The sequence below is a fragment of the Vulpes vulpes genome, chromosome 15, assembly GCF_048418805.1.
Source record: "Vulpes vulpes isolate BD-2025 chromosome 15, VulVul3, whole genome shotgun sequence".
In the NCBI taxonomy this organism is placed as follows: domain Eukaryota; kingdom Metazoa; phylum Chordata; class Mammalia; order Carnivora; family Canidae; genus Vulpes; species Vulpes vulpes.
Window position 1 is genome coordinate 64,461,357 of NC_132794.1, and position 20,158 is coordinate 64,481,514.

Consider the following 20,158-nt stretch of genomic DNA (forward strand, 5'->3'; position numbering starts at 1 on the left):
AGATCACTTAACTACTTCTGAATTAGTTAGGGTAGACCTCATGACAAAAGGCTCTAGCTACCATCTCAGGGGCTTAACATGACAAACGAGGATTTGTCACTTATATCACAGTACAAAGTAGGTTGGATGGATTTCCTCCAAAAAGTGACCCAGGCGGAGACCCAGGCTCTTTCCACTGTGGTTCCACTATCCTCACAGGTCACTGTAGGAGGGGAAGGAAGGAATGAATGGAGAAGCCTCACCCCCCACTTAATTGTCCTGGCCCATAAATGACACATTCCTTCTCTCACATTCATTTGGTAAGAACTAGTCACATGGCTCTACTTACTTATAAGGGGCTGGGAAATGTAGTTTAGCTCTGAGCCCAAGAAGAGAAAATAGGGCTGGGTAACATCCTGTTAATTGCTGCCACAATTTCATTATTTGGGGCTTCATTTGCTTTATTTCTAAAGTGGGGATAATTGTTTCTGCCAAGCCTAACTCAGAGAATAATGAGGAACATGTGAGCATACAATAAAATAAAACATGATCTAAATAAGAAATACTGAAAATGCAGGAAAGCACTATAATTTCTAACACTGAGCTGGATCCTGATGCTAGGTTTCAAAATGACTGTCTATGTAGCTTAAGTAGGTCTATTTATTCAATGCTGGCAGAGTCCTAGACTTCATTTATAGGCAGGATTTCGGCAGACACCCCCCTTCCATTTTGTTTATGATGAAAAAGATGAAGTCCCAGAGGAAGTGACACCAACAAAAACTCACACATAAGGAACTCTTGGAGATATTTTATATCATTAAAAGTACGAAGGAGAAAATGCTGGAAGCTGACCCAAACTCAGAAAGAAGTTTAACAATTCACCAATGCATAGAAAAGATGTTTGCTCCACATCATAAGGTATGTGATAAAAAGAAGGCAAGCACTGTTTTAACTACTTTTGATCAGTTTTTTGCAAGGAAACAGTTTAATTCCCTATGTTTCTAATGTTTTAAATTATAATACACTAAGTATTAGTTTTACATTTTTAAACTCTCTTTATACATTTGCAAGCAACAGTAAGACAGATTTTACTGTTCTGACACAAATTTTTAAAGGTCACAAAAACAATTGTAATTTTTTCTCATGGTTATTAAGAATGACTTGCTCAGTTAATTTTATACTTCTTTGCTGCCATAAAAAGTAAGCACTGCCTGTATAGTATGTTGATTTCGTGTATGTGTTTCACTTAAAGAATTATGCCTAAGAAGAAAGGCATTTTTAATATGGGTAATCTTCATTAGAGTTTCTATTCTTTAGGAGACAGTTTTGCCAATGACAAGATGATTAACACTAAGTAAGCTTATTAAGATCTAAAAAGGACTGTTAACTGTAGAAAAATAGTTCCTTTATTGAAGGGTTGTCAGCAAGTCTAATTTATTAGCTTGTCATATTCTGTGAGTGCAAACATAAATCTTGTATTAGTGATCAAGATGAAAAAGACTTGGAATACTTGCCATAGCAAAATTCTCTACGTACTTTCCAAAGGTAAACATATATATCACCTTAGTCATCTAGGTGGGAAAGTGTGATTACCTACATCCCAAAATATGAAAACTCTATTATGGATGTCATGTGAGTGAAAACTGCAAACCAGAACCTTAATTTATAACAGCACTGTGATGCCAAAAATTGCCTAAAAATTCAAAATGCTAACAAAACAAACCACATAAAACAACACTTTTAACTTAGCAATAATTGCACCTTGGATAAACTTCATTGGCTATGATACTGCCACTGTGCAAAGCTAACACTTTTAAACACTTAATGTAAATAGTATAAGTGAAACTAGCCATAATCTCCTTGGAAAAAGGCACTAGGAGGTGTTTATTCAAAAAAGTTAGGGACGTTGGGTCTCTGGGATGGATTTTAGTCTTAATGAATTACTGAGTCATGTCCAATTCAAACCAGCCTGAGAAAAGTAGGAATGCCCTGGCTCAAAGTCCAGTGGTGGGGGGGTGGTGTCTAGCCTTGGGTATGGCTCAGTTCAGGTTCCCAATCACTGCCAGCAAACATGCAAGTCACCATCTCTCTGCTCTGCTTCCTCTTCAGGCTTCTCTCCCAAGAGGGCAAGATGGCCCCTGAAAGTCTCAGGTCTACATCTTCTGGCTCGGCAACTCTGGCCAGAAGAGAGCTCTTCTATTCCTAATGGAACCACCAAAATTCTGAGGCTTCTCTCATCACACGAACTTGAGTCATGCCCCTCCTTGGATTAGTTACAGTGGCCAGAATGAGAACATATATCTATCCTGGAGCAGGAGAGGAGTCCAGCATGAGTCCACAAGGTTGCAAACCACATTGGCTGATGGTAGAAGGGGGTCCAGAAAAGAAGGATAAACGAAAATGGGCAGGCAGAAAGAACAGATGATCACAATGGAATGACACAAACCTGGAAGTCTGAAGGACTTTAGAGTTCAAATTCCAGACCAAACTCTACCCCCTGATGAAGGAATCTAGCCTACAGGACTTGAAAGCAAATGACTCTGTTTCTGCTCTTCTTCTTCCTGTGGCCAGAAAGCTAATTCCATGGTTGAACAGCTCTGCTTGTGGGAGTACTTTTTTTTTTTTTTTGAGATTTTATTTATTCATCTTGAGAGACAGAGAGACAGTGAGAGACATAGCATGGGAAGAGGGGCAGAGGGAGAAGAAGCAGCAGACCCCCCACTGAGAGGCTTGATCTCAGGACCCTGGGATCATGGCCCAAGGCAAAGGCAGATGCCCAACTGACTGAGCCACCCAAGTGCCCCTGTGGGAGTTCTTAGACATCTGCCCAAATTCACTTTGCTGCAGTTTCTCCCTTGGGCCCAATTTTGGTCTTCAGGAATACAAGACAAGCAACTCCATGGTCCCTGAACTGGTGAGCACAGCTAGCAGCAGCTTTCCCACCAGTCCTTGAAGGCTTTCTCCCCAGCCAGCATACACACACACCAGTAGGGGCAGATTAAGTGTGAAGCCCTCAAATTTCAGACATCGAGGCCTCTCAGCAGCACAGCGAGGAGAGTTACAGAGGGTCCTAGGAGGGAAGGGGAAGCCAGGGTTCCAACAGGAAGCATTCATACTTAAGTATTTCTGGTAGACTGTCTGGAGCTCTCAGACAAAAGAGATGCGAATATTTCCTCCCTGACAAAGAGCAGACCAGTGATACAGAAGGTATCCCAGCTTTGGACCATGGACATGGTTTTCAGAACTAATCAGAAGAGTACTGGCACCTGAGTTGGGGCCTAGGAAAGATAACTAGACTCAGAATTCAGAAACCTGGGTTTGAGACTTTGAACTGTTTCCTCTTTGCATCTCAGTTTGCTCATCTGTAAAATGGGCATGCTAATACCTTGTCTTCTCAAAATTGTAGAGAGGATCGAATAAGATAAAACACATGAAAGTACTTTGAAGATGATGAAATCTCCACAAAAACAGGAGACAGTAGTTCTTCTCTTTAATTCTGCAACTAAGTGGCTCTACAGCTTTGGGTACATCCTCACCCTTGATTTCTTCATCTTAAAACTGAGAAAGTTGGACTAGCTGCTCTCTAGTGTGCTCACAGCCCTCGTGTTATGTACACACAGCTGGGGCTCTCAGCTCTGGCAAGAGGGAAGAGGAGGGCTGGATCACATTCTTTCCTGAACAGAATTTTTTCCTGAACAAATCATTTAATACTTTTGCCCATTTTCAAGCAGCAGCCAATCTGGGCAAGTTTCATTCTAGAGAGTGGGCCAGAGAAAAATGCAGTTTGGATACTCAGGAGTCTGGTGCTTGGTCCCCACAGAACCTTCATTTGGGAGTTGGAGAACTTCAGAAACCAAACAAGGCACTCACAGAAAAGAATGGAACTGTGTTGTTTTCAGGCACTTGCTGACTCACGCACTGTGTCAGACACTCTAAGTATATTATCTCATTTAGGGCTCTCAACAATTTTTCAAATTAACAATTCACCCATACTCCAGATAAAAGCTCCCCGAGATTCAGACATGTTATCTAACTCATGACAGGATTTAAGGAAACTAAGGAATGTCTGGCTCCCAGGTGTTCCTTATAAGATTCCACTCCTAAGGCGCCAAGCCCAAGACAGAAGATTCTGAAGCAGTACACATATGCCAGGAGGCAATAGCTGTCACGCCAACCTCAGCTGATCCAAACCCCAGGGAGGAAAAACGCCAAACCTGAAGCACCAAGGACCTCCTGGAGATACTGAGAACCAACCTCAGTGAGCACTGACTGGATTCAGACGGAACACATGCCACGAAGGCCATGTTCCCACACCTCAGGCTTTCCCATCCAATGCGGCAGTGGGTTCCACGGGGTGGATCTGCTGGGGTACCTGCTTCTGCAGGCTGCAGCCCTCTCAGTTCACGAGGCTGAGTGACCAGATCCCCAGAGGGAATTTCTACATTGCTCAATTCCCTTTGCCTCTACTTATATCCTAATGATAGAACATTAGGATGCAAATTAAACAGAAACTTAGTAAGCAAATCATGTCACTTTCTAATGGATACATCAATAAAGGTGCCAGAGAGGCACCACACTGCTGCCAAAGCACAGGAAGGATTTCAAAGGCCCACCTGCATGCCCCGGGTGCCGAGTGTGTTAGAAATTCTATCTCACCCAAGTATTTATGGCCAGGGGTCCCCCCTCAGGTAGCTGCACTTCCTGATGCTATCTCCATCACCTCTTCCAATGAGGACCAAGCTGTGCAAATGTGGGGGTCCTCAGGGCTGTAGGTGCTCTTTTGCCAGTGTGGTTTATGAGGTAACAGAGGAGAACTCGATCTCCTCTTGAGTAAAATACTTCCCCCACCAAAACATGACTCAATTTCTGCTTGACATCATTATTGCTGCCATTGTCTCCTCCCTCTTTTGTTTTCCTTTTTTTGCTATTTTTCCAAGAATGGACTGTGATCCCCGAAATTAAGCTCGTTTGTTTGCATCTTGTCAATATAAAAAGCCACCCTACTAAAATCATTGGCTTTTACAAGCAAATTTATATTAGCCACCATATCTTAGAAGGTGAAACTGTTAATTATATATTTCAGTATATCTGGCCCTTAACCAAGGACTGGTACAGAATATAGTAGAAAACTCAATAAATGTTTTATTGTAAAATTTTACAATCCCCTCAATTTCAGGTCAAATTCTTATATGACTGTGCTCTTGGAACGTCAGAAGCCCTGGGCTCTGGTCATAATTCAGTCTCTAATTCGCTGTGTGATCCTGGACAGATCATTTCCCCTCTTATTGGGCCTTGCTCTCTTCATCTACAGAATGACCAGGGTGGTGGTCTCTGCAGGCTTCTAGATTAAGTTCTAAAAGGACAGGGTCTAGATCTGTCATGCTCACTTTTGCAAAGATCTAGATCTGCAGGATTTACAACATATCTAGAATACAGCAGGCTCCCTCTGAATATTTGCCGAAGGAAAAAAAATAAGAATGTTGTAATTCTAGGTTTTAAATTGATGGTATTGTTAAATTATACTTTAAACTTATATTTGCTGTTACAGACAAGACTGTTTCCTATTGTTTTAGGTTTTTCAAATTTTCTTCTACCCACAACTCAGATTTCTTGTATTCCACAACTTTGGAAGCTTTTGAGTCATTTTACAAATAAAACTCCACATCTATCCCTAAGTTGATTCACTGGCTTCATGGTCTGTTTCTCACCAAACCAGATGATTGCCACACAGGCGGTAAGGCTTTCTATAGCAACAAAGAAATGGTGCCCATATGGAGAATTCAAGTTTCAATTCATCTCAAAATAAGTGTTTACTGGATGCCTGCTGAGACACCAAATGTGTAATTTTCATTTGGGTAGGAAGCAAGTACCAAGAGAGCTATTTCTTGGAGCCCTTGATAGTCAAAGATCTGGGACATGTCCATTGGATCACACAACTCCTCAATTGATCCTACTTTTTAATCCTATTTGCAGTGTCTACCACTTTCCTGGAAGTACTTCTCACATTCAGTTTGTATGTCACATACAGACCATTCAATTTTATCTCCTGATCATAATATTGCCTTGGGCTATTTTTCTATTTGTCTTACTTAAGTTGGAGATTTTTAAAACCTGGGCCCAGAGACAGGTTTCCAAAAGGGGGCCATGAGTACTAAGGATTGTGTGTAAAGTTTTATGTATCTGAGCATTTTTCTGAGAGAGAGTTCATAACTTTCAACAGATTTCCAAAGGGATCTGTGACTCCAATATGTGGAAAGTACACGCCACCCATCAGATGTTACAAGCCCTGGGAAGAATCACTTTGATTCCAAGAAGACATCTTTATTGGGGAGGATAGTCCCATGAATCTCCATTGACTTCTCCAACAGAGCAGTCAAGCTGAATGTACAAAAATTCAAATTCACCAAGTGAGCTGAAAAGCCAAGAAAGCTGGCAAATGCCAATTTCTCATACTCATTCAAATACTGCAGGGCAAAAGGACTTTTTATTGGGAATAAAATTGGAATGCCCACAACTCCTTCTTACCAAGTTTTATGATTGATTTGGGTGAAGTACCATGGATGAAAAACCTGGGCCAGTCCCATAGATGGCTGAAGTTGAAGTAGATACTGAATCCAAACTGTTGAATCCAATCTTGGGCAAGTGAAATGGAGGCAAGAAATCTGCAATTAGAGCATGAAGGCCGGAAGATCTGTGTAGGGTGGTCATGCATGCTTGACCCACAAGCACATACGTGCAGAGGACTCTAGGCGGTCACAACTCCTGCATTTCGTGCTGCGCTGCCCCATCAGAATTCCCACTGTCATCAGAATCATGCAAGTAGTAGTGCATTCACCTCTCGTCTTTTGTAAATTATGTATCAGGGAAAGAAATTCATAGTGATTTTTTGAGGAAAAGTTTCAGACACTGATATCCCCTCAACCAAAGGGCAGTCTATCTTTCTCTTAAGGGTTAGGAGAACCCTCCGGAAGGTAAATCTGGATGCCAAGGTGGGAGTAGAATTGGTAGGCAATAAATACAGGCATTGTTCACAGTCAGCTGGTTGGCCCAGGCCCTTAATTCAGGGTCTTTTACCCACGCTAGTTGTAAATACTGGTAAGAGATTGGGGTGTTGTGGCTCTCTTCTCTGAAAAGCCCCAGTCCCCCTGCCTGGTTGTTTCTTCATTTCTTCATACCTTACTTCCTGGGCCTACCTGGATCTGAATTTTTTGGCTTCATGTCCCATTCCCAGTTCTCCTCTTGCCTTAGTGAGGATGACTAATTAGGTGAGTCCAGTTTTAGCCAATTTCTAGTGTGTGCACTTTCTTAAGGACAGTGGTATTGTGCTTCTCCTCTAGCTGCTCTTTTCAGGCTCTTCCATCTGGTGAGGTTGGGGTGCCCAGGGGGCACAGTATGCATAATTTCAGTAGCCAAAAGTTATTCAGAAGAATCTTAAGAATTTGAAGGTAAATAGATGTTTACTTTATGATATTGAAAAATAATTTTGTGATTAAATGTATGTCAATTTACAAAAAATTCTGTTTGAATATATAACTTGGTGGTTCCTCCTTCTCTCATCCCTCCCTACCACATGCATACGTATATGTATGCATGTTCACACAAAACCATGCTATTATGTGAATGGCACATCTATGTCACAATGAAGACATCTGTCTAGGGAAAACATAGTAAACACAAAATTTCTATTAACCAGAATATTCAGAAGTAAGGAATTCTAGTTTTCTGAAATTTCCAGTAGAATTCTGGTTAAAAATGCTCATTCCCTGTATCTTGATACCATAAATAGGTTTCAAATGATTTGCTCTAAGAAAAATAATCAGAGGTACACAGAAACTGCAGCATTATGTATCATTGTGAAGACATATCTGCACAGTGAATAACTGGAATGTGTATCAAGCCCCTTGGATGCACCTGGGACCAGTGGGGAGCAGAAAGCAGTTTATGCCGCTTCTCTCAATTTTGGCAAGCTGAGCCATCAGCCACACCTAGGGGCAGCCAGTTTGCTAATATGTCTTCATATCAGGTTTCTCTTCTTCCCTACTTTAACAACTCTTCCTTTTATTTTTGCTCCTGGTGATTGCACTTACTAATAAATAATAAAGTATAGCACAAGGGCCTGTCCCAAGTCTGCTTTCTGGAAAACCTAGCCCACAAAAAAAGAATTTTTAAAATTAGTGATTCTCAATGGCCTTTGGATAGGAGTGTGTGTGTGTGTGTGTGTGTGTGTGTGTGTGTATGTATTTAATTTTGCAGGGAAAAGGCGGTGAGGTTGGGGGGAGCCATTCTTTTGTCCCATATTATCTACAACGCTTCTCTTCTTCCCACTGCATCATTTAGGGGCCAGTCAGCGAGTAATAACAATGCCAAGAGCTTGGACAGAAACATTTAATATAAAGATGTCCAGACTAGTAAGCATGATTAATTACTAAAAGAGGGAAAAGAAAACCTAAAGGAGTTCAGAAGTAATACATCGAGAGAGCAGTGAGAGGAAGGAATTAAGGATTTGTTCTGTGTAGGGGTAAGAATCAGCCTGTTTGTGGCAAAGACATTTGCCAGAAGTGTGGGCCAGAAATGTAGGAGCAGCCTGCCAGTTGGTGGAGAGACAGGCCAGAGGCTGCAAAGGGGAGCTGGTCCATAGCAATGGTCTCTGGGTAGTGGGAAAACTTACTGGACAGTGCAGGCTAGTGGAGCTGGTCCATGCAGGATGCTGAGACTAACACCACCAGCCCAACACTGATCCGCGGGCGCCAGGGCCAGCAACAGGAAGGGAAATGCCACCTCCTGTTTGACTTTAAATGGCATACCAGCACCTTCTATTAACAGAGCCTAACACCCAGCCAGCTGGCAAAGGAAAAATGTCCACAGGATCCAGCTCCAGTATCACCAAGCAAGGAAAAGAAAGGTAAATTCAAAGCTGAGAGGTAAAAAGTCAGTAACTGGCACACCCACCTTCTCTGTGTGGGAAACATTCACTTTATTGTGATAAGTTTAAAAATGCAAAATAAAACTGCATGTTATATATAAGATATTACCAATGATTACCATTTGATAACACAATTAAAATTTATTTCTCAGACTTGCCTGTACTATGTGAATGTTCTGTAAGTAATCATATATCTATTTTTAGCTAGTGAAACAATTACCTTAAAAGATTCTCATTCCTTACAGTTTTACCGAATTCTGTTAGTAAACATGAAAGTCATGATTAAGCAAATAAAGCTATAAGGTTGAAAGGGGCTTAGGGATAATCAGGGATCTCTAAAGGACAGTGTTTTTGAGGACATGCCAAGCAGTCTTCAGTTTGATTAGCCCAGAATCCCTGACCCTCCCATAATCTGTAAGAGGATTGACCCTCCGGCTGCTTGTCCTATATCCCACAATCTACATGGAACATACAAAGGGTGCAAAGCCACAGCTCCTGGGCTAGAACCAGCATCTACCATACTGATGCCCTTGTAAACAGTCTACTATCTTGGGGGACCTGCTTATCTAGAGCTTCACAACCTGTTTGCTTTTCTTTGCTTAGGCTAAAAATCCTTAGATTTTGCATCTTTCCTCCTCTTCTTCTGGGTAGCTTTCCTTGGCTCTCATCAACCTCCCCAGACTTTGAATTGAAGCTCGCAGAAATATCAAACTATGGAGGTTTCCTCTGGCCTGACCCTCCCCCACACTTCCTTCCTAGTGTCTGTGTTCATGCCTGTCCTCCACCCAAACTGACCTTCCAAAGCTCCTTTCAACCAGCAACCCTGTTAGTCCTTTAAGACCCAGTGTCACGTGTCACTGTCCAGGAAACCACCTCCTATGAAGGATCCTGTGAGGCACCGTCACATAGTGCATTCTGCATTATTTTGGAATTGTCTGTTTAGGTACCTTATCTCCCAAGGTCTGTCCTCAGGGCTCCTTCTTAGCATCCTCGGCATTTAGCATGATGGTTGAGACAGAGTGGGCATTCAATGCCTGTGTCTGGAACTAAAGTGTCTCCATGCCCTGAGTTGCTAGTCCTTTCCTGCCACACATGCCCTGATGTGAAGTGCCTCCGTTGGAAGGAGAACCCTGGACCAGAGGAACCAGAGGAAGAAGTCTCACATTCCGGTTCTTGCTAGCTCCTTCACTTCCTCATCAAGCTGTTCTCACTAAGTGACAGGCAGGCAGATCTGCAATGGACACACTGACACCTAAAACACACATTTCCATTTAAAAAATACAAGAGGAATAGAAAGAAGCAAATGCCATTCCTTCTGAGAACTGTAGGTGCTTTTTACGGGTTCAACCTGCCATGGTTGAGGGCTCGGGAGAGTGAGCGAGTGCTGTCTTCATAGCCGCATTAAAAGTTCCCGTTCCTTGCACTTTCAGGAACCCTGCCCACACATGCAAATAGTTACCCATCTATCACTTTCACCTAAAATATATAAACAGGTGAAGCTGAAATGAGCTTGGATGCCTTGGGCTGTCATTATCATACCCTCAATTTCCCACACTGGAGACACCATCACTCACACAATGGAGCATGCTTTCCTGTACTCACAGGCCTCTTCCCAAGTTACAGACCACTTTCTGCATGTGTCAGCTCATGTGACTGTCACCCAAAACACCATATGAATAAACAAGATTCAGGAGGATGGCTAGGGTTGTTAGGAGCAAGGGCTGAGGGTGAGCGGATGTCCTGGTGATGTGACAGGTAAGCAAAGTAATCATACAGCCATTTTGCAGAGGCAGAATTTAGTGGGATGAGCTGCGGTGGGGTTGCAGCCTCCCCTCCCCCTGTGTCACCTCTCAGGGGAATCCCTTTAATAGAGCCACAGGCTGTTCCTAACACTGCTGACTCATGACATCCAGTGAGTACTCAATGAAGAAATGAATGAGTGAATGAAGACTGGTCTCTCTTTAAATACCTTCTCATTAAACTAGTTCTATTAGCTCAGCCTGATGGAGACAAACTCTGGAGAAAAGGATTTCTAAACCCAAGCAGAGCTATAGCCATGTGCAAGCTTGCAGCAGAGAATGAAGGAAGCCAGAGGAACATGTTCACCTCAGCCATGCACAACCTCTCCTAGCAACTGCTTCCCTCTCTATAAATTCAATCCTCCCTCTCCCATCTATGGCCAGAATGTTTTCCTCATGACCTTGATTTCAGATTCTCAATGTCAAGATGACATCTTTCCTAGTTGTCTACAAGGTACCCCAGGGGAGACCCATGCCAGGAAAGCTTATGGATCTTTCCAAAGAATGGACAGTGCAATTCAAATGCCTCAGCCTCTCCAGTATCTCACCAAGTTTCCTTGTTACTATTTTAAGGAAATTTAGGTTTCCAGATCTGTGTTTGGCTAGTCCTTCTTAATGGAATGTATAATCCTGTTTCAAAGGTGATCCTGATTAATCAAATTCCAGGCTCATTATATGGGGCTTTTAATCCTAGAAAGGAAGGAAATGAAGGAAGGAAATAAAGGAAGGGAGGAAGGGAAGGAGGGAGGAGGGAGGAAGGGAAGAAGGGAGGAGGGGGCGAGGAAAGGTAAGTAAAGCAGGGCAGGAAGAAAGGAGGGACAAGGGAGGAAGGAATGGGGGAAAGGATGCTTATTCAAGAACACAGAGCTGGCCCCCAGTATCCCTTCAGGGGGCATTTTGAGAAACAAAATGGATCATATGGGAAGAACACTGATGAATGTAGGGGAATTTTCCACAAGGAATACTGCAGGGAGGAGTGGATGGTCAGAATGTTGCCAGTATGTGCAATCTCCTTTAAAATAAGCAATACTTGAATATGAGAATTATGTAAATACTCAAAGAATGTGTAAATAATTTAAAATATTTAATATTTAAAAATAAATTTTAAAAAGTTGGTATCAGGAGCCACTACTATTGACTTTACTCAGTGGAAATTTCAAAACTACCTAGATAACTTGAAAGTCACTTTTAGACCCCAGCTGGCTGTCACCCATATGACATACGTGGGTCATATTTTCTCTTTGCATAAACAAGAAGCTCCTGCTGGGTTTTTCTACCATCTTTTTGTTTCTTTTCTACTTTTGTATCCTCAGCCAGCGTCTGGCACAGAAAAATAACTTAATGAACCGTTGTTGAATTTATGAATAACATGCAAACAGAACCATAAGTCTTGGATTCTAGTTCCAACCCCACCACTGGCTTTCTATGTGATTTTGAGAAGGTCACTTTATATTTCTGGGCCTCAGTTTCCCTATCAGTAAACCGAAGATGATAGGGTGGTTGACATTATCACTGACTGATCACTTCTTATGTGACTGCATAAGAAAATGCAGTGTGGATGGCACTGTCCTCATCTGTACTTGCATTAGGTCACTTGATCTTCACAATGAGCCCATGAGTTACACAGGGATTCTTTCTTTCAAATCAACTCACACACAGCTCTGAAAAAACCCCACATGGGTGCCCCAGTGGTCTGTAAAGACACTTGAAATAGGAATTAAAATATCTCTGGCTGGAACACACATTGGTTTCATCCAAGTCACTTTTGGGTATTGAGCTTTACATCAACTGTAAAATCCTCTTCTTTGCACATTTCAAATCTAAATTTTTCTCTCATTCAGTAAAAACAATGAGCACAATGAGTATGTGGGGAAAGTGGTAGGGGGAAACTAGAAAGGAGAGAGACATGGTTAGACCTCTGTGAGAATGAAGGGAGGCAGAAATCCAGGAATCTACCCAAGGAGACTCCTCTCAGACCCCCATCACTCAAGTCCATAATTAGACAGCATAATCGACAGCCCTAAGATAAATTAATTCACCCACTGTTTTGCTCATGATACTTTCTAAAATAATAGACATGGGATGTGGCCATAGGGGTTGAGGATTAATGAAGATATCATTACTCAGCAGACTCCAGGGAGCCCAACCTTGAGCTCCATTCAATCCAGGGAGGGCCACCTTTCCTCAGACTTGCCATTTTTAAAGCTGAGCTATGAAACAATAATAATTTTTGTCTAATTCAAGAGGAGTAGGTATCTTTGGGAATCCTACAAACATTCTGTTCTCAGTCCTATGCTGTTTCCTCAACGAGCTATATACTTGGCCAATGTGCTTGGGGCTGCCAGGAAAAACAGTGGGAGCAAAAGGGATTTCTTTCATGAGAGCTTTCAATTAATTTGGAAGAAGATATTTGAACAATGACTTCACTGGGAGTCCTGCTGTTAGAATACCGAACAAATTTCACAGTCATTGTTTCAATATTGGCCATGAAATTCTTGGTCAAATTCTACTGGGAGACCATCATCCTCCTTGGGCCTCATTCCATGAGGAATAAATATACTTCTTCTCTCCTATTTACTGTACCAGAAGCCATTTTTGAGAGAGCTGAGTTTAGTGGTTAGATGGACTGACTCAATCCAGAGAGACCCAAGTGAATCCCGGTGCTGTCATGTACTAACTGTGGCACTATGGGCAAGTTCTTTACTGTCCTTGAGCTTCATTTTCCTCACTCAGAACCTACTTCAGTATCTTTCACAATTACAAAAAAGGATGAAGAAAAGAGGACACCATACAGGGTTATTCTGAAGACTAAATGAGAACTACATGAAAAACTCAGAGCACAGTCCCCAGCACACAGAAACTACTCAATTGTAGCTGTTTATTATTATTAACCTTCATTATCATCCAACTTCTCCCCTTTACTGGAGTAGACATGGCGGCTTATATGAAAGAGTTCAAAATTGCAAACTCAGAATAAAATATATTTGCTTTTTGTGTAAAGTTCTATCATCATAGATAGAATTAGACTTGTCGGATGCATTTTGAAAGATGATTAGTACATAGAAGTCTCTGTGTATACTGAATATGTATTGTGTGTGTGTGTGTGTGTATACTGAGTCACATTCTACAGTTATGGCCCATGCTTCCTAGATTTTCAGAAGACATACAGTTTCAAATATCACATGACAGTGAGTCCCAACTACTGGTATAGAAAACATGGTTTGTCTGGACGATCAGCTTTCTCAAAAACAGGCTAGTTCTGGGGAATTGAGGGGATTGACTTGCAATCCTTGGCATTCTCTAACTTGGAAATCAGAGATAAGTAGGTCAGTCAGGGGCAATTACTCTTTTGAAGAGGAAGATTTGGTATCTCTACAATGATGCTGCGTGTTTCTAGAGTGTCTGCAGTTACTTATGCAATATTTCCTTCCCTCTTTCCCTCCCCTACTTTCTTCCCTCCCTCTATAATGAATGTAAACTCCAGAGACCAAAATTTCTGAATCCACACCAAGAAGGCACAGCTAGGGCTCTCAGCAAAACTCACAGCAGAGAATGAAGGCAGCCAGAAATGTCGGGGCCACCCACTGGACTACTTAAATTCTGCAATCTAGGTCAACTGAACTCGCCTAGACAAGCCTGACTGCAGGTGATGAGAGACTAGAAACCCTCTCACTTGGGGAGGTAAAGTATGGAAGGCAAATTCCCCAGGTTCTCACCTTTTATTTTGGAGCTACTTGCATCGAACACATGCTGCCCTGTTATAAAATTACTCTGTTTTAAAACTGAAAATGTCCCAAGACAACATTACTGGATTGGCCAGTGCAAAAAAAATTAAAGGAAAATTGGAAGATGCAGAACATGTAATTTCTTTTGTAGAGTAACCAGGCAGTGAGACCATTGCACTGCCAGGCTTCATAGCTTTAATCATAAAGCAAGGAATTCCAGATTCCCTCATCTCAGGAGAGCAGTTTACAAAAAAGACAAGGTAGGACTTAGTTCCCAATTTAAAACTTAATTTGGATACTTCCTTATTATTAAGACCTGTTCTTTCCTAGCACAAGAAAAATAACTTCCCTGAAAGTTTCTGTTTTTATACTCAGTTGTCAGAGTGATCCTATCAGTTATTGTGCTAAGAGCAGCCTGGGGATTTGCCAGACACCAAAAGGAGGTTACCACCTCTGGCTTCCAGCCAAAAACTCTGGAAGTCACCGTTCATGTGCTGGTTAGCAGGAACAGACCTGTTTTGGTCCGTTTCCCCTATGTTCCTAGCTCTGTGCCATGCAGGCCAAGGTGAGCCTCTAGGAGACTGCTGAACTAAAATCCAAAGGATCCCACGTCACCTTCTGCCAGTGGCCTCATCCTCTCCCACTTCCTAGGAGCCTCAGAGGTGGGACCAGGTTTTCACAACTCCCAGCATAGAGAGGTGCTGGAGTGTAGGCTCTTGGGTTCTCAATCTCAAGAACTGCCAACTGGGATCTTTCCAGAAACAGTTGTGTTTACTCTTCTTCACTGTCCCCCTTCCCCTTTTTAGTGCTCAGGTCTCTCCCCAGGCTGTTCTAGGTCTCTCTGTCTAGGAATCAGGTGAATCAGTAACACCGCAGCACAAATTAAACCAACATGTACCCTCACCCAGGGACATGTGCATTTTAAAAAGAGATCCGAAAGAGTGAGGTACCCAGAAGAATGGTGAACTTTCAAGCAATGGGTGGTAGATGGGGGGTAGTTTTGAGCAGTGTGTTGGGGGTGTCCTTCCAATGCCCATGTAAACCCTTTCCATGTAAGCAACTGTCTCTTCTTCTGCCACATTAATGCCTGTCATTTCTGTGCAGAACTGAAAGACCAATCCTCCACAAGATAAGGTGGTGCTGAGTAAATAAAGTCTCAAAATACCCTGTTTTTATTTCACTGCTCCTATGTATTCATACAGGTCCATGGGAGAATTACAAAGTAAGTAACACACAAGACCTATGTGTTAGGGGGAAGGGGAGTCATCGCCTCAGCTCCACACTTCCTCCTGGATGGAGGGCAAGTCACCTCACTTGTACCCACCCTGAGTCTGTTTCCTCAGATGTGTGAAGAAATGCTAACCCAAGGAGCCCCATAAAGTACCATGTGAGTCCAATGTGAAAATCCCTGTGAAGGCGCATCATGAATGAGAAAGCATTCTGGTCACAATGGTTGGTGTTACAAAATTCGTGAAGGATTGAATGCTCTCTGAGTTTCAACAGAGTGATGGGGAAGCAGGAAGGAAGGCGATGTAGCTTCATATATGGGATAATGTTAAGAGCAAATGAGGCAGGATTCCAAAATACTTTTGTATGTATTTCAGCCCATAGTACAGATTAAGTTGGCTGTTATTTTGAGAGAAAAGAGGACTTGCATAATAGCTAAACCACTTTTCTCTCAAATCAATGCTTTGGTGCTCACTGAGCACATATGCTGACTGTGCCCTTATTTCATCAGAGGCGAGCAGACAAGGCTCTCCATGCATAGTAAGGGAGGTTGTCTAGTTGAACACCAACAGCTGGCTCTGCAGATGTCAACAACAGCTGCATTTTGTCATTCCAAGATGCAAATCTCAATTAATCTCCCTCTCCCCTTGTTTTTGGAAACTTTGACATCCATGTATAAAATGATTTTATCTTCCTGGTTAAACTCATCATACCCAGATGTATCCAGTCAACTTTACAAAATCAGGCTCAATTTGCCCAGGAATTGGAAATAAAAATGGACTCTTACATCAAATTATTAGTGAGAGAAATCTCAGTGAAGGCAAAGATCTGTTTGCTAATCACTTCTAGCAAGGATCTAAAATATGTTAGCCAGCTAAACCACCTGGCCCACAGAGATATTTCAGCAGGAAATCTGTAAATAAAAAGGATATTCAATATCTCATAGTGCATTTTTGTTAGGACAGGTCTGTGTAGTAGGGTAATCACTCTACAGATGTGAAGAAAAGAAAAAATCAGCTTGGTTGGAAATGGAAACAAAGGGAAAGGTCTGTGAGAGCTAAACTATGATTCTAAGAATGGAGACAATTATTCAAGCCTGGACAATTGGCCCTGTCCCTCTCTGGATGCTTGCTCTGTATCCATCATAAAGTACCTAATGCAGTGGCACTTACAGGCACTGTCCAAAATGAAATCCAAATACCAAAGAAACTAGAGCAGATGCTGTTTAGACACACATGTCTCTGGGCAGAATTTGTCAGAGCCAATGGCTGCAGGGCAAACTCTTGGCTGTGCCTGTGCTGGACTTCACTATGTGCATTTGTTGAATGAATGTTCATAAGCTATAGGGTTGTTTCTGTTTTTGCTCGTACGCTCATGGCTAGTAGAAGCTATCTAATGAAGTGGATAATGGGGACAAGAATGAACTAGGGATATTCAGTTATCCTCACATTCAAGGGGTTTATCACCATGGTAAGGCCTGCCGAAGTCTATGAATAAATAACTTTATTTCTGCCCATTCCTTCTGTTTCCTCAATCCAACACAGAGAGATAGGAAAGAGGCACATGTGAAAAGTACCACTAGAAATAATCATACTGGGGCCTCTCCAGTAGAAAAAAAGACGGGGCGGTAACAATGGGGTAATTTCTACAGGATCACCTGTTAATTTATATTGCCAACTCCTCACCATTGCCAGGGGATATGATTTAGAGTGACTTTTCCTTGTCCAGTACCAACCTATTTATCTGAATTATCTGTTAATAGGATCACTACTGCTGCTAAAAGACATGCTATGTCCCTTGCAGAGGATGATAGGGAAGTATTCAAATCAAAACAACTTGTGTGTTTGTTTTAGCAGAATGTCCTGAATCCAATTATTAGGCAGAAGCTTAATGGTAGTAGAAAGTGCTGGTGCTCTGACCAGAATGCCTCAGATTCTTATTTACTGTGAGTCTGAGAGTAAGTAAGAGAAAGCGAGTGTGTGCCAGCCCTTTCCTGAGTGTTAGGTTTCCACTTCCAACAGCCAGCATCTTCGGCTGGTCTGGGGAGACTGCCCTCAGCCTTCTCTGCTTCACATCTGACAGCCAGCACTGTCTAGTTATCTAGGCCCATTTAGGCCCTTCTGGCAGCTCTTAGCCAACAGCTGATAGAAGTTGAAAGCCTCATTTCCCCCAGCCTCAGACTGGGACAACTCTCGCTGCAGACGTCTCTGGCAGAATCAGCCAGAAGCTGCCCTCTGCAGGCTTCTGAGATTACACCCTCCTTTGGCTTCCTCTGCTTGCCTGAAGGAAGATGGAGTTCCTCTAAATTGGCAGAATTTGTTGTCTGTCCCCACATGGAGGAGGGGAGGAGAAAGACCCAAACAGGTACAGGGGGCTCAGGAGACTGAACGGGCACTCAACCAGGACTTCAAATTTATGGCATCCTCATCCTGCTATAGTCCTTGTGCTTCTGAGGCTGTAGACCCACTCTATGTTCCAATGTAAAGCAAAAATATATTTTAAAATAACTTCTGTGGCATTCTCCCATGAGAAGAAATAGTAGCGAATGAGGTCATGGGATGAAATGTGTGCCATGAAGAGGAGTCCTGGCAAGTATCTGTCTTAGTCGATGGTCTAGAAGCAAGTGTTGGCCTTTTGCTAGGCCTGCATGCCTTCTTTAGGCTGCTGGGAGAGCCCTATGCTTGCACCATGGAACTCACTGTTTCCATCTTTCCTGAACTCGGTTCTGATCTCATCTTTTTTTTTTTTTAAGATTATTTATTCATGAGAGACAGAGACAGAGAGAAAGCAAAGCAGAGACACAGGCAGAGGGAGAAGCAGGCTCCATGCAGGAAGCCTGACATGGGACTCGATCCCGGGTCTCCAGGATCAGGCCCTGGGCTGAACGTGGAGCTAAACCGCTGAGCCACCCAGGCTGCCCCTGATCTGCTCTTAAGACATAATCCTTACACCTCACTCAGTCCCATCTCCAGCTCTTCAGTTCCAAACTTGGCTCCTCCTTTCCTGGTTTTATTCTCTCTTTACTCTTTGGACCTGACACAGAGCACAGTAACTCCTCCCAAAGATCATTCTAGGTCTCTTCAGCTCTGTAACTAAAGGTCCCTGGAGAAACACCTCTCCTGGATTGGATATCAGAACTCTTCTACTCTGGAATGGACCCTACTGGGATTATCTACCTCTTCAAGCAGGATATGGCCTGATTAGTGGAAAGAATCTCCTTCCTCCCTCCTTTTCACAGCACTTACCCTCATTTGACATACTATATATTTTACTTATTTACTTTTCTGTCTCCTCCTACTGAAATATAAATCTTGTGAGGGTAGGATTTTTGTTTGTTTGTTTGCTTTGTTCTTTACTGTACCCTCAGTTGCCAATATATAGTATATGCTTAAAATATCTTTTTAATTTTTAAAATGTCTTTTTAAAATTATTTTGAAGAACCAAGGAAGTGAAGAAATATCACCATCTTCTAAAGGTCCTCTTTTTATAGTATAGTCTGTTTTTTGGCTAAATTTCTAATTTAAATATAAATCACCCAGGTTTTACCTTCTAATATTTCAGGAGAGAGAAGAGGAAGGCTAAAGTAGAGAAAATAAGACATATTTAAAGAAAGCATGCCAGTGTATTAGATGTAGTTTTTTTTTTAAAGATCAATGGAAAGAAAAATAAATTATGGGGAAAAACACTTGGATCTGGAAGTGTGTTCTTTTAAAAAAATGGTGTAGTCCAGGTAAGAAATGTCTGAAAACCAATTAGTTTTAGCATGTTGATATAGAGGATTTTTTCTTATGCAAGACACTAGGTATAAAAAAATGTATCAATACTTTACAGAAAATCTGATGACAAAAGCTGTCTAACTGCTTGCCATTATAGCCGTATTGCCACACATTTAAGAGTAAATAGAATTTTGAGTGGCTGACCTTCACCAATACTCCTTTGGTGGTACACCATGACAATTTCTCATCTTACATTTCTAGTTTGGCTCCACCCTTCACTGTGGACAATTCTAGATGGAATAGCTAATCCAGTTTGTTGACTAAAGAGTCCCCCAAGCAAACTGAATCATATAATAGAAATAGTTCGCATGAAATGTTCAGAGGTCCTACTGTTATGAGCATGTCTGAGTAGTATATACCAGATTAGCCCTTATCCCTTAGAAAGGGTGAATAAAATTAGAAACAAACAAAACCAATTATTTTAAAGTATCAAGAGCAACCAAGGTGGCCAGGACTAGAAGGCACATAAAAATGCCAGTAGGGAATTTGAAAGGGACAACAGGGAAGGTAATAAAGTCTATAAGGTGATTTATGTCAGCTACTACAGTGATTACAGATATCAGTTTTGCTGGGGAACTCTGAGAGACTGTGTAGAACAAGCTTAGGGTTTTCCCAAATAAGAGTAAGGAATCCACCATCTGTTTATTGAGAATTGCTTTTGGGAGTGTTTCAGTTGGTCTGCTGTGAAGAGGTACCCAGCCTGAGTGACTTAAACCACAGACATTTAGG

The 20,158-nt window shown here is 42.0% G+C and overlaps 1 long non-coding RNA gene and 1 other non-coding gene across 2 annotated transcripts in view; both read right to left on the bottom strand.

Annotated features, from left to right (window-relative positions):
• LOC140595642 (uncharacterized) overlaps positions 1-20,158 on the bottom strand; it is a 175,217-nt gene that overhangs the window by 99,958 nt on the left and 55,101 nt on the right. The gene's annotated exons all lie outside the window — the stretch shown is intronic.
• LOC112918278 (U4 spliceosomal RNA) lies at positions 1,647-1,785 on the bottom strand. The gene has a single exon (XR_003234654.2). It is a non-coding gene; the product is annotated as a U4 spliceosomal RNA (small nuclear RNA).